The sequence below is a fragment of the Scomber scombrus genome, chromosome 5, assembly GCF_963691925.1.
Source record: "Scomber scombrus chromosome 5, fScoSco1.1, whole genome shotgun sequence".
NCBI classification, from domain to species: Eukaryota; Metazoa; Chordata; class Actinopteri; order Scombriformes; family Scombridae; genus Scomber; species Scomber scombrus.
Window position 1 is genome coordinate 29,989,921 of NC_084974.1, and position 8,972 is coordinate 29,998,892.

Genomic DNA, 8,972 nt, shown 5'->3' on the forward strand with positions numbered 1-8,972 from the left:
CTACCTAGGCGTTCCTCATAAGTCTGATTTTTAACCCTCTGAGACAATTTCACAATACTGAGGACACCTTTTATTCACATTTAGCATCCAACAAGAACATTTTATCACTCATCAGCCTATAAAACACTTACAGGTAGCATTACACTATGTATCACTGTTGTCTATAGCAAAATGAACGGTACCGCTGCAAATAAAAGAAAGTAAAAGCAAGATGTGACTAAATAAAAAAGACAAGCAAGTTACAAGTGAAGTCTAAATAAAATGAAAATCAAAATAAATAGATTTCAGTATATTTCCAGCTCTGGAAGGTTTCAGCTGCTCAGACTGTAAAGGCTTTAGAAAGCAGCACTATTGAAGTTTTCATCTGTTTTTTTTTTTGGGTGCAAGGCTCATGTGGTGCTTTATAAACTAATAAAAATCAATATAAAAAACTTCCAGGCGTAATGTGTGCTCTCCTTTTGGTGTTATCACCCATGCAGCAGAGGTCTGGATTAATTGTTTTGAATTGAATTCTTCGGTTGAACAGAAATGAGAGTGTTACAATAGTCTATTTATAAATGTGTGAGTTAGTCTGTGTGTTGCTCAGAGAGTCACCTAACTGCTAAAAGCTTGTCCTCAACAGAAATAGTACACAGAATAACTTGATTCTCTCCCTCAGGCCAACACATGCTGCCTCCGCCACACAGAGCGAGCGTGGATGCTTTCTGCTGGACATCAGTCTCTCACTTTGTCTCACTCTGCTGTTTGCAGGTCAAGAAGCAGTACATGAATCATGGATGGACTGCTAGGACTTACACCTGGCGCCCCACTAAGGGGCACAGGTACACACACACACACACACACACACACACACACACACACACACACACACAGAGACACTCGCTATCTCAGACCCCCTGCAGTATAAATTATTCAGTGTGGTATCAGAGAAAGGTCTTCCTCAGAGTGTGAGGCTGCATTTACACCTCAGCTGCTCCCACCTCAGCATGCAACATGTGATTCACTGGTCTATGTTTCTCTGGCTCTGTCTGTGTGTCTGCAAGCAACAGTGTGTGTGTGTGTGTGTGTGTGTGTGTATGGCATTTTGTGTGTGTGGCGTTTTTGTCCGTGCATGTTTGTATTTATCAATGTTTTCTTGCATGTATGTTCATCTGTGTGTATGTGTGTGCGTGTTTGTGGTGTACTCATTAAGTATTCAGCCTGTGGTCACAGAGGAGGCAGACGTAGCTTCAACAGAATATTAATAGCATGTTGACGTTACAGATATTTCCAAGCTCAAAAGACAAAGCAGCATTTGTTTTTAGCAGATCTGGGATCGTATTGAAAATAACATAATCTTTTAAGACAGTGCATGTTTCCATCAAATACTGTGATGCAAGTAGACTCATGTGGAGAAAACAAAATCAGTTGATACATTGTGCTTATTAGATTTCAATTTTTTAATTTTATTTATTTAAACACAACATGGTCGATCCAAGGTGCTTCACACAAAGGAAGAACACAAAAAAATAGAAAACACAATCAAAAAGTAATAAAAAATAAAAAATGCATGGTCATAGAATACATTATTAATACAATAGATGTTGATTTAAATGGGACATATCATGCTTATAATGAATTTCTCTTATTTTTATACTGTTATGTTGTTGGATGTTAAATTCGAGGCGAATGTAAAATGTAAAAATGCTCTCCTGCAAGTCAAAAGTCTCTGATTGCTCCGTTTGCCAAGTTACCTCCATACCTCTGTCCATTCGAAGCCTTTGCTGCTCCTATTTTAGATCTGATTTGGATTTCAAAATGTGCAAATGTATCTGAGAAGTTAACATTTTGAGTGAAAATCGAGAAAACTACTGTTTGCTTACGTGGCTAGAAGCTGGCCAATCAGAACAGAGCGGACTCATCGGGAGGCGGGCCTTAAAGGACGACTCTAACAACGTCTTCTAACATACTCGCTATCTGTAAGTTAGCGCTGCAACAAGCACGTAGCCGTATATCTCAGCAACTTTTCATGCAATGAGTTTGAATGTTTGAGATGTTTTTAGAAATGCAGCGGACGGAGCAGAGGGGCCGACTGCTGAGTGACGGGGAGCTCTGGAGAAGAGAGTCGGGAGCATAGCCGGAACGTTGGGATGAATAATACCCGCGAGACGCAGCGGACTCTGCTCAGATCTGGAGCTGTGGACTTGTTGGAGGAGAGCTGGGAGTTTAGTTTTTAAACTTTGAGCAGCAGCAACAGTGAGTGCTCAGTCTAACTCTGAGGCTGCTGGCTAGGTGGGCTAGAGGGTTTATATCAGTTTATATGTAGTAAACGTCCTCATTTGGAATAATTTTATCATTTTAGAAGGGATGATAAAAAATGCATACTTTGACCAAAAGTTTATTATGGTATTTAAATATGTTAGGAAAACTGATGTGAAGCTACAGAATGATATTAAACCTCAACAACTTTAAAGAAACAGGAGCTAAAACAGCTTGTTAACGACAGAGGCTGAACTGAGCGGCTGCATAGAGAGCCAGTATAAGATAAATACATTTTAAACTATAAATCATACAAAGATATTCCAGTAGAGCCCTAGAATATAGATATTGATCCTGGAAATGTGCAGAATATGTCCCTGTTAAATACTGCAAATATGTTGAATGTAGTAGAAACATAAACTGGTATCCAGACACCCAGTGATTGGAAGTGTAAAGTAACTAAATATGGTACAGGTTTTAACAGGTGTCTGGTGTATTTAGCAGCTTCCTGCGAGCCCATCAGGTACACGCTCATTATACATACAGTCATTCCTCTCTGTAGAGACATTTGAATAATAGATCCAACATGTTGTCCGGCACTGATGCTGACACCTACTAGGTGAGCTTTTTGTAGAGGAGGGAGAGGGTGATGCCACTTAGAGGAGCCAGACAACAAAGACGGGTGCTCAGGGACCTTTGGGTGCCACAGAAGAGATCAAACAGTGAAGCAGTCCTGGCACTGTGAGAGCTGGGAATACATGAATAACAAATACTGGACCGGGGAGGGATGGATGAAAGGGAGGAGAGACATATAGACAGCTGAATCCCTTAGTGAGTAAACTGGGTTGTCACAGAAGCAGATGACCAACTGGGATGCAGAAACAGAAAGGAACATACTGTACTTATATGCACAGATAATCATCATGGATATTAAATGTAACTAAATAGATAATAGCAGCAAGATAATAAGTTAATAGTAATAATAATAAGATATAAAGATACATGTTTAATTAGCCCACCTGTTGTTCTCTAGTCAAGGAAGGGAGGGAGGAAGGAAAGGAGAGAGGAAGGGAGGAAGAAGGAAGGAAAGGAGGGAGGAAGGAAGGAAGGGAGGAAAGAAGGAAGGGAGGAAGGACAGAGGAAATAAGGAAGGAAAGAAGGTAGGAGGGAGGGAGGAAAGAAGTAAGGAGGGATGGAGGGAGAAAGGAAAAGAGGAAGGGAGGAAGGAAGGAAAGAAGGACACAGGAAGGAAGGAAGGACAGATGGAAGGAAGGGAGGGAGGAAGGGAGGAAGAAGGAAGGAAAGGAGAAAGGGGGAAGGGAGGGAGGAAGGAAGGAAGGGAGGAAGGAAAAAGGAAAGAAGGAAAGGAGGGAGGAAGGAAGGAGGGGGGAAGGAAAGGAAGGAAGGACAGAGGAAATAAGGAAGGAAGGTAGGAGGGAGGGAGGAAGGAAGGAAGGAAGGGAGGAAGGAAGAAGGAAGGAAGAAGGAAGGAAGGAAGGAAGGAAGGAAGGAAGAAAGGGAGGGAGGAAGGAAGGAAGGAAGGAATGAATGAAGGAAGGAAGGAAGGAAGGGAGGAAGGAAAGGAAAGGAAGGAAGGAAGGAAAGAAGGAAGGAAGGACAGATGGAGGGAACATTTACCCTAACAGCTGAAAACATTGGTTAGAACATTAGAAAAGTCATCAAATGTAATAAGTTATATTACTTTGATGAAGTCATTAAAATAGTTACATTACTTATTACATTTTAAATAGAGTAACTAGTAATCTGTAACCTTCCCAACCTTGCATATAAATGAATCACCTTTGATCTTAACAATGAAAGAATTAGATTGCAGACTGAAGCTTTGCATTGTGTCTGACTCTGAGTTCACCTGTAGGAACAGAGTGAGCTATTCTTAGAGGAGACGGAGGACTGACCCAGCAAACACTGAGCCACGAGCCACATGTGTCTGCAAAGCCAGTGACAATGATATATGAAAGAGGGCACTGGCCCCATTTGTGTCTGTTTCGTTGTTCCTTTCTTCTTGTTTTGAGAATATTTTAAATGTATTGTTTAGATATAGACACACACGGGACAAAGAACTATCAAAGTAAAACAAATACAGTACAGCTCATATCATAGCATCCCCTCAGACTCCTCAAACTATGCAAAACAAAACAAATATTAATAATTCATAACACATTAATAATCCATACTGACAGTTTATATCAGACTAAACTCAACTAACATAGAAACACTAAAAAAATAAAGATAAAACTACCAGAGGACCAAAAATGATCCATTGATGTAAATATAACTGTTTGTTTTTTTCCCTTTTAAGAAACTGTACTCCCATATTTCCTTAAATGACTCCTGTTTGTTTTGCACTATAAATGTAAATGTTTGTAATTCCATACAAGACATTATCTCCTTAATCCACTTACTTACTTATACTGTAGATGGTTTATTTCTATTTGAACTGTCAGCGTCTTAGCTTCAAAATACACGTTGATAAGCACATATGATAGTCCTTTTTTAACCCTTCTGTTGTCCTCGAGTCAAAGAAGGAAGGAAGTAAGGGAAGAAGAAGAAAGGAAAGGAGGGAGGGAGAGGGACGGAAGGGAGGAAGAAGGAAGGAAAGGAGGTAGGGAGGAAGGAAGGAAAGGACGAAGAAGGAAGGAAGGGAGGAAGAAGGAAGGAAAGGAGGTAGGGAGGAAGGAAGGAAGGGAGGAAGAAGGAAGGGAAGGAGGGAGCAAGGAAGGCGGGAAGGAAGAAGGAAGGAAGGAAGGAAGGAAAGAGGGAAGGGAGGACGGAGGAAAGAAGGAAGGGAGGAGAAAGGAAGGAAAGGAGGTAGGAAGGAAGGAAGGAAGGGAGGAAGGAAGGAAGGAAGGAAAGAAGGAAGGGAGGACGGCGGAAGGAAAGGAGGGAGGAAGGAAGGAAGGGAGGGAAGAAGGAAGGAAGGGAGGGAAGAAGGAACAGTCAAAACAGACGGGGTCAATTTGACTATCAAACCAAAGGTTAAATATATACAGTATTTTCTTAGGGTGTACATTGATGATAAACAGTCTAGTTGGACAGAAATTCCTTATCAACCTATATTTCCATAAGCAGTGAAGAAGAATCCCTTTTTTATGAATTGGGCTCCTGATCTGAGGACAGTTAAATCTGCTCCGAAATGCAGACGACTTGAACACAAACCCAAAGAGAGATCACAAACACTGGCAGCAGATGATGCTCCACCCATTAATGAGCAGCCTCAGTCCAAAAAAATACAAGCAAGCTGCCAGACTCCAGAGTTTGGACTCGGCTTGAATCGCCTCTTGATTTAAAGTTATTTAATACAGATCCACTAATCAACCTCACAAATGGATCAGCACTTCTCTGGTTTCCTGTTTAATCCATCGTGTGTGGTGTTTGGTGGCACTGTGATTTTCCTGCTCTGCACTTCCGACAGATCAGCTGTCTTTCTAACTTATTGGCAACATGAATGTTATTTTAACTCGGATGAAGTTAAAGATCTCAGACATGGTTTCAGATGTATGTAAAAGACTTTAAATTCAATAATATTTTGTGTCTGATTTGTTTTTTCCACACAAAAATGTTTTAAATGATGTTGTTAAATTCTTTGAAATTTACTTGCTGTTCCTCATTAAAAAATAACATACAATATTTTCTCTTATTTTTATGTACACCTGAAAAGTATTAAGTAGGATTGGCATGTCATGTGACTGTCAGGTGATCTGGGCCTTCCTGTTGTCCTCGAGTCAAGGAAGGAAGGGAGGAAGAAGGAAGGAAGGGAGGGAGGAAGGAAGGATGGAAGGGAGGAAGAAGGAAGGAAAGGAGGGAGGAAGAAAGGAGGGAGGAAGGAAGGAGGGAAGGAAGGAAGGAGGAAGGAAGGTAGGAAGGAAGGAAGGAAGGGAGGGAGGGAGGAAGGAAGGGAGGAAAGGAAAGAAGGAATGAAAGGAAGGATGGAGGAAAGAAGGATGGAAGGAAGGAAGGAGGGAGGAAGGAAGAAAGGGGATGAGGAAGGAAAGAAGGAAGGGACGAAACAGAGAGGAACGAAAGAAAGAGAGAAGGAGGGAGGGAGGAAGGACAGACGGAAGGAAGGAAGGGAGGAAAGAAGGAACAGTCAAAACAGACAGGGTCAATTTGACCCGGGAGGACGACACAAAGGTTAAGATGACGACTTTCTAGTTGATGTTTAGTCTGAATAAGAGCTTCACTCTGGTGATATCCGAATAAACTTTTTTTTGTGTATAACTGTGCAAATGTTTTTAATTTTGAAAGTGTACCTGTTAGACTCATGTCCTTTCTCAGTGATTGTGCACTGCAGGCTTTAAGTTTCCACATCACACTTCAGGCCTGATGCTGATACTATTGTTTATACATTATTTACAACTATTTGTCTATATTTGTCTCCAACACAAACTTTTATGACGTCACACTTTTACAGGACGACGATTGGCTTCCAAACTAGTTGTGATTTCTCATAGACCCTAAAAATCAGATCCTCAGTGAGCACAGAGACACTTTCAGCAGATAAATGTGAAAACAGCCTTTGAACCTTTGTGCACATGCAACATCGTGCACAGTGAAGCTCTAAAACATTCAACTGTAGGAATAATAACAAAAAAAAACATTTTTTGAGTAGATGGATACGTGCGGGGTTTCTCTCTATTATCTGTCCGTCCACACACTTCACTCATGAAATGCACGACTACCACAATGGTTTTTAATGTGAAGACCTTACAGACACCTGCTGTTCAGGCATCAAGTGCAAAAGCTTTCATGTTTAATCTCTGTTATGCCACATTAGTCTCCATCAGAGAGTAGCAACACAAAAATGTCATGATTATCACTCCTAACGCTCTGAAATGACTCATAAGTTCACCGCTTCCTCCTCCCAGCAGTCATTGGTAAGAGATGGCAGGATTTATTATTTGATATTTATTATTATATTATTATTACGGCAGACATTAACCCTCCTGTTGTCCTCGAGTCAAGGAAGGAAGGGAGGAAGAAGGAAGGAAAGGAGGGAGGGAGGAAGGAAGGAAGGGAGGAAGAAGGAAGGAAAAGAAGGAAGGGAGGAAGATGGAAGGAAAGGACGGAGGGAGGAAGGAAGGAAGGGAGGAAGAAGGAAGGAAGGAAAGAAAGGAGGGAGGAAGAAGGAAGGAAAGGAAGGAAGGGGGAAGGAAGGAAGGAAAGGAAAGGAGGGAGGAAAGGAAAAAAGGAAGGGAGGAAGGTAGGAGGGAAGGAGGAAAGAAGGAAGGAGGGAGGAAAGAAGTAAGGAGGGAGGGAGGGAGGGAGGGAGAAAGGAGAAGAGGAAGGGAGGAAGGAAGGAAAGAAGGACAGAGGAAAGAAGGAAAGTAATGGGGAGGAAAGAAAGAGAGAAGGACGGACGGAGGAAAGAAGGAAGGGAGTAAGGAAGGAACGAAGGAAGCAAAGAAAGAAGGAAGGAAGAAAGGAGGGAAGGATAGAAGGACAAAGGAAAGAAGGAAGGTAATGGGGAGGAAAGAGAGGGAAGGAAATAAGGAGGGAGGGAGGAAGGAAGGACAGAAGGAAGGAAGAAAGAGAGAAGGAGGGAGGGAGGAGTGACAAACGGAAATAAGGAAGGGCCCGGGAGGACGACACGAAGGTTAAACTCCTGCCTGATTCGCTCTCTGCTCGTCTCTCTGAACACGAACATCAGTGACACTCCAAAATAACTTTTATATTCCCACCGCAGCAGACTAACATTTTGTTGTCGGGGGCAACCAGGTGGTGAGTCTCCTCCAAGGCATTATGTGATATTCCCGCCTTACCTCATGCGACATTCCCCATCTGTCAGACTCAGAGTCGCTGAGCATCACGTCAGCCAACAGGACAGTATACGGCCAAACATGAGATGAACTCAGCGAGTGTAGTTGTTAACATGACACTTCTGGGCTCCCGTAGGGTGTTAGCTTAACTAAGCTGAATGAGATATAACCAGCAGCTGGTGCTGATGGAAACATCACAGCAGCAACGTTAGAACTTCAGGCAAGGCAGGTTTATTTGAACAGTACGTTTCAGCAAGATGGCTTTATGTCAAATATTAAAAGAGTAAAGACAAAGTGCTAAAAAAACATTTAAATACAATTAAAATAGTTATTGAACAGCAGAGAGAAAATAAAATAAATAAAAAACAGCTAAATAGAATCAGAGAAGTTACAGTTCAGTGCAAGAAATTAATTAAAAAGCCTTAAATCTGATTTAATAAAAGGCAGCAAACAGAAAAGTCTTCAGCCTTGATTTAAAATAATTGGGAGTTGCAGCAGACTGATTGTTCCAGATATGTGTGATATGAGCATAAAAAACTGAACGCTGCTTCTCCTTGTTTAGTTTTGACTCTGGGGACAGAAAGCAGACCTGGTCCAGGCCACCTGAGAGGTAGAAATGTATTTTGGCCCTAAACCATTCAGTGCTTTATAAACCAATAGTAGTCATTTTTAAATATATTCTTCACACTAACCAGGAGGCTGCTTAACTCTGAGCCTAAAACAGTTTGTCCTGAAACACAAATACATTGCATCCCCACACTGCTTGGATGCTGTGTGGGGATGCTACATGTAGGATCCGCAGCGGCGCCTGGGCAGCTACGAACCCCTTTAAGATCCTACAAAAGATGAGGAAAGAAGAAACAGGAAAAAAGAGGGGTGGGTGCACAGAATATGAGAGCGGGGGGGGGGGGTTTAGGAAGCCAGAAGGGGAGCAGTAGAGGTGTGTTCCCGCTCCTG